Here is a 6,056-nt window from a genome sequence, read left to right on the forward strand (position 1 = left end):
AAAGGAGTTAGAGAAGCAAGTTCTTTTGACCACATTGGTCTGGGAGGTCCTGGTTAGATTGTTAGAAGAGACAGTCCGATGAGTCATTTATGGCCCAAACTTTCTATCGGCGGCCTCAACGGCCGAGTTTGATCAGAAAATAAAGGTGGTGCAAGATATAAATATTATGAGGGACCTAGTGCAACATGGAGAGCTACTTAGATGGGTAGTGGGTTATATAGTTGAGCATGGCATAGTAGCGGATTGGGTATCACACTCGACGCTAATCAAGAAAGCAATGTTGAACTTTGCAGCAAAGTTTTAGTAGAATATTGTCCATCACCTACTTTGCCCAACCAATGCCAATAATCATTTGACTCCGGATTGGGCTGTGATTATAGCTAGCTTAATAGCTGGGTATGAGGTTGATTATGTGAAAATCATTATTTTTGAGATACATGAGTAGGCTATTCGGTGGAACACCACAATACCTTTCCCATGTCTTATGTTTGTACTATGCTGGGATGCCATAGTTCCATTGATTGCAGGGGTCAACCCGCTGATTAGAGTGAACAGGACTACAGACTCGGGGCTCATTAAAGATGATACAAACCAAGTCGGACAGCAACGTGCTTCCCATCCAGAAATGCAGCTACCTGAGTTTGAAAATGTTCAGCCAACTGTACAAGCTGATGTGGCAGCTGCTTCAGACCTCGATACACCACCCATGGAGCCACGTGAGGCTGCCCCGACTACCTTGGCAGTCCCATTTACTAGTGTGTCATATCCCTAGCACATAGACTTGGTCACCATCTTAGCCGGAGCCTTACACACCTTGATGCAGTGGCAGGAATAGACTGAGGCCCAATTTGGCCAGTTGATTCAGGAGCTCAAGCCATGGGTCTAAAAAGTCATTACTAAATTAGAGGAGTGCATGGAGGTAAAGTTTAAAGCTGCCTTTGTTGATCGAGAGCGGCAGACTCAGGCACGCATTGATGCTTTTGAGCTAAGAGTGAATAAGAGGTTGTGATCCTCATCTAGTTCTGACATTTTTTCCATTCAAACAAAGCTTGGAGTACTACGTGTTGAGGTCACATCTTTGGCTATACCAACCCCTATACCATTCGCTATGGCAGTCGTTCAGCCACCACACTTGTTTGACCTATTTGCAGATGATGATACGGAAGTGGCAATAGATAAACGGCCTTGTACTGATGATGACACTTCAGACAAAGATGGGGAAAGTAAAAGAAATAAAAAGGAGTGCCATGATCTTAAGGAGGCTACTCGGGCACCTAGACTGACCGAGGAGATACGACAAGAGAAGGAGAGGCAGCATACTATTAGAGCATCGAGCTCACGCATTGACACTTATAATGACGCACAGACTGCCACCCGAATGCCACCATATAGACTTCGGCGCTTATGCACCACAGGTTTTTATTTGCTTACCCTTACTTTTTACTTAAATGTTGTGTTACATTAAGGAAAATGCATAGTTTTCAAATAGGGGTGGGGTGATTATATCCTTGGGGTTTTCTTGCTTGTATTCTTTTTCTCTATAGAATTTTCTTTAATTTATGTTGAACGGGCATTTTAGGATGTAAATGTGAAAATAAGAGTAGGGATCTATGGCATGATGGCTAGAAGGTTTTAAACGAAAACAAATAGACCCATTCAAACTTTTACTTGAAATGTTGTGACTCTTTTGTTAATATATTGACTGTGTAGGATGTTTGAGTCACATAAGGTAAACTAAAATGATAACACATGACTTAGACTGAAACATGAACCAAAGATTGATAATTAGCATTAAAAGTGTATGAGGTATTTGTGTATTCTTACTATTTGTGTCAATCTAGAACTTGCCCTATTAGTCGTACTATGATAAACCAAACATATTTTTACCCTTTGAACCAAAGATATGAGCTTTTAAAAGACCTTTTTGATCTAGTAACGCATGTTTCAAATGTCTCTAATCCTAATTGTAATCCTTTGTTTTGGCCCTGGTCCCTTGAGTATAATGTGCACCTCAACTCAATCCAAAATCCTAAGTTGAGGGTGGCTACTATGAGAGGAAAGCAAGAAGAGAAAGGGTATGAGAAAAGAAATGAAACAAAAGAAAAGGTTTGAAAAGAAATGTGTGGTAAGGAAGAGCAAAGAAAAAAAGGAAGAAAAGTGTGCTTGGCTAATATGAATAAAGAGCTTAGCAAGTGTTAGCAATGAAAAGTATAATTCCTAAGAAAAAGGTTGTGAAACGAACAAACAAAAATCACACCTAAAGCAAAAAAGCAAAATGCAAAGAAAAAGAGTAAAACGAGTTGTGGGTTGTAAAATGTGGACTCAAGGTTCATGTAGTGTTTGAGGAGGTCCAAAAGTCACTAAATCTAAATACACCACAACTGCTCCCGAGCCTACGTTACAAGCGGAAAAAGTCCTATAGCGATCCTAATTCAATCGTTCAAGAGTCTAAGTATTGAAAATAAGGGCAAGCCTATGATATTGTCCATAAAGTTCTAAATTTCTTTTGTAAGATTGAGTGTTTTACACGTCCCTAAGTTTTAAAGAAAAAATTATAAAATGTGTGAAAAAGGGACTTCTTTTCAGTGAGGGCACAAGTGGCATTGTCCAAATAGTCATGAAAACGGTGAATGTTGTCTTTGGCATGTGAATTTTATCTATTGGTATTGAAGTATCTAATATTGATCCACATAAGTTAGTTTGATTTAAAATAATAGTTGCAATGGTACCACAGATGGAAATTGGAAGGGGTCGAGTGTCACGCCCCGAGAGGATACCCTAGACATAACCGGCACTTAGAGACCATTGTTGGTCCCCAAGCGAACCACTTGGTCCGATCACACATTCAATCAATCAACGAAAGACTCAACATCAATTTAAAATATATTCAAGTGGGCTAACCAAATCAATATTTCGAGAAGAATAATGTATTTTAAAAAAATCGCAAATCAACTACATATCATAAGGATAGTTTTGAAAACCAAAACATCAAACGACACTATTTTTTATTTGTCTATGATGTCACTATCTCTATCAAGAAGGTGTCAATTTCAAGCTCATGGATACCCAAAAAAAAACTCAAATAAAAGATAATAACTCCAAAGTGCCTCCGAACGCAAGGAGGACTCACCAAAAGCTAAGAGTACAGATGATCTTCAATAAAGCATCTGTTGAGGATCTCTAATACATGTATCTGCATCATGAAACAATGCAGGTCAAATGGTGACAATACATGGAATGTACAAATATGTAATATAACTGAAAGGAAGCTTACTCAAACATACTCAATCAACTCAAGGGACTCAACTCTAAAACAAACTCAACTCAATAAAGAAACAAGTTCAAAAATATGCAATGTCTTTCAATCGACTCCATCATAGTTTTTCAAATCGACTTAATTGTATGCAATATCAATCAAATCAAATCACTCATTTTGTATTATTATTAGGAATTTTCTCTAACCGACAACCATCACCATATGAGTGAGTGATGTACAACGAAGTGGTGTCGTTGACACACCCGTCCAATACTTTGTCAGGGTAAGAGACGAATCACTATCATTGGATCCATAATCAACCAAAGTCCAATATTTTGGGACTTAAAAGGTTTAACCCTCCATCCTACGCTGGCTACGTAGTTTATGGAATTCAAGTTATATATATTGTTACTCAAATTGGTGCTCAATACTACTCCCAAAATATACGATGCTCATATCTATCAGGTAAAATATTCAAATCATCTCATCTGATCTCATTGGACCTTTTTCAAAATTCAATCTCATCTCAAATCATCATGCTTTTTCACTTTAAAACATGCTTTCAAACTCTATCAAATCGCCTCAAAACTCTATCTCAAACAATCATTTATACTAAAAATACTCATGTTCAAAATAATAGAAATTTAATAACCTTTTGGACTCAACTCATTCTCTTTCAAAATATTCACAAATTCTTCTTTAATACTCAATAAACTATGCTTCAAATCAGTTAAAAACCATACGTAGCTCAATGCATGAAACCCATCAATCACCATTCAAAATAAAGCATAGTAAAACTATGACCATCAAGTTATCCTCATATGGAATCCGCCCAAGGGAGAAATCCAATCCAATGGGTCACTGGGATTGAGCTTGACATTAAAGACAGAGAAAAGCATATAAGCACAAAAAAGGAAAATTGCCTGGGAAAACACAATTAGGGTTCATGGGAAGTAGCCATGAACAACAGTTCCAATAGTTTAAGAGATAAAATAATGAACTCAAGACACATCATCATATGAAACTCAATATAAGAAGGACTAATTCAATCGGACTCAAGAAACTAGGTTATAACTCAACTCAAACTCATCAACAAGAAATTTAGATGTAGGGCACATGAATGAACTCAATCAACATTATGGGTAACCTTACATGCCTGAAACTCAAACTCTGAAAATTGAGTTTCTAAATCTCTCCTATGAGTTGTTTCTATGACTCGTAGACTTCTTGACTAGTCGTCATCATCACTCGTAGGAATGACTTTACTTCTGAAATTTTTCTATGTGTTTTGGAGGTTCTATGGGTCCTTTTTACGAGTCGTAAGAATTCCTACAAGTTGTAATCAAGACTCGTAGAAAAGACCCCAAAGACTGAAATTTTTCTAAGTGTTTCAAGGCTCTAGGGGTCATTTTTATGACTGGTACAAACTCTACAAGTCGTAATGTTGACCCATAACTTCTGATGATATGACAACCTCTAGTAAAATGGTTATAACTTTTTACTCCAAACTCGAAATGAGGCAAACTTTGTGGCGTTGGAAAGAGGACTCAAAGAAATTTAATTTGATAATAATGGGACACCTAGTTCATTATATTCTAGTAGATATGATAATTTTGAATTTGACTCAAATAAAATCTTTTACCGAAACTCAATCGGTAAGGAAGCTTTCAACTCGACTTTTTGCTAGAGGATCCTTATGACCTTAATTCATCTCCAAATCTATTCTCACACTAAAGAATCAAAATCCACACATGCACACAATTATGAATCATCTGGTACAGCCCCATACACATATGAACGATGGCTTGGTCTTAGCTTGAAAATTTTTGGGGTGTTACATTGGGAGTTAGTAGCCTTGTGATTGTTGTACATCCTTGATATTTGATTGCATTGTGTCGTTTAAGTGTTTTAGTATAGTAGTGTCGCTTGAGGACAAGCAACCATTGTAAGTTGAGAGTGTTGATGTACTGTGGATTTGTGGTACTTTTAATACTTTAAACTTAAGAAGTTACATGTGTTTCAAGTGTTTGTTAGCATATTTGATATTAGTTGTGCTTATTATGCAAGAAACTAAGTCGGAGAATGAGTTGATCCTATGACTCGTAGTTACTTCTACGGGTCGTAGGTATCAATCGTTAAAAACAAAAGAGAAAAATAAAGGTTAAATTGAAGATTACAAGTAAAGTACACAACTCGTTTTCAGCCTTACAGGTCGTCAAGTGAGGTTGTCAAGTAGAAGTGAAAGACTGAGGGTAAAGTGAAGAAGAAGAGTAAGTTCTATGGCTCATTCATATTCCTACGAGGTGTAGAACACAATCGTAGCTGAAGTTACTGATGATGAAGTGTTGTGTCTATGACTCGAGTTGATGAGTCGTCCTCAAAGTTAAAAGCCGTAGAAAGCTGTCGTGAAGAAGAAGAGTTCCTCAGTGCAATGTGATTGATTACGAGCTGGGTCTACGACTCATCAAAGTTATGACGATCCATAGAAATGAGCCGTAGACCCGAACCGACTTAAAGTTTCCTATGTTGTTCGAATTCATGTTTACTTAGGATTATTTATCTATAAATACACTTCTTAGGTCTATTTTACTTTAGGCACATTTTTGGATTTGAGAATAGAGCTTGAACTACTTTTGAGCTTTTATTTTTAAATTTCAGTTTTTGGTATCGATATTTTACGTTTGGATTTTATTGAAGATTTTGGATTCTCAAACTTACTATTGTAAGTTCATGATTGCTTTTAAACTAAATATTATTGATTGTGATCACAGAGTTATGAGTAGTTAATTTCACAACTAGG

This window comes from Solanum dulcamara, chromosome 7 (assembly GCF_947179165.1).
Source record: "Solanum dulcamara chromosome 7, daSolDulc1.2, whole genome shotgun sequence".
NCBI lineage: Eukaryota > Viridiplantae > Streptophyta > Magnoliopsida > Solanales > Solanaceae > Solanum > Solanum dulcamara.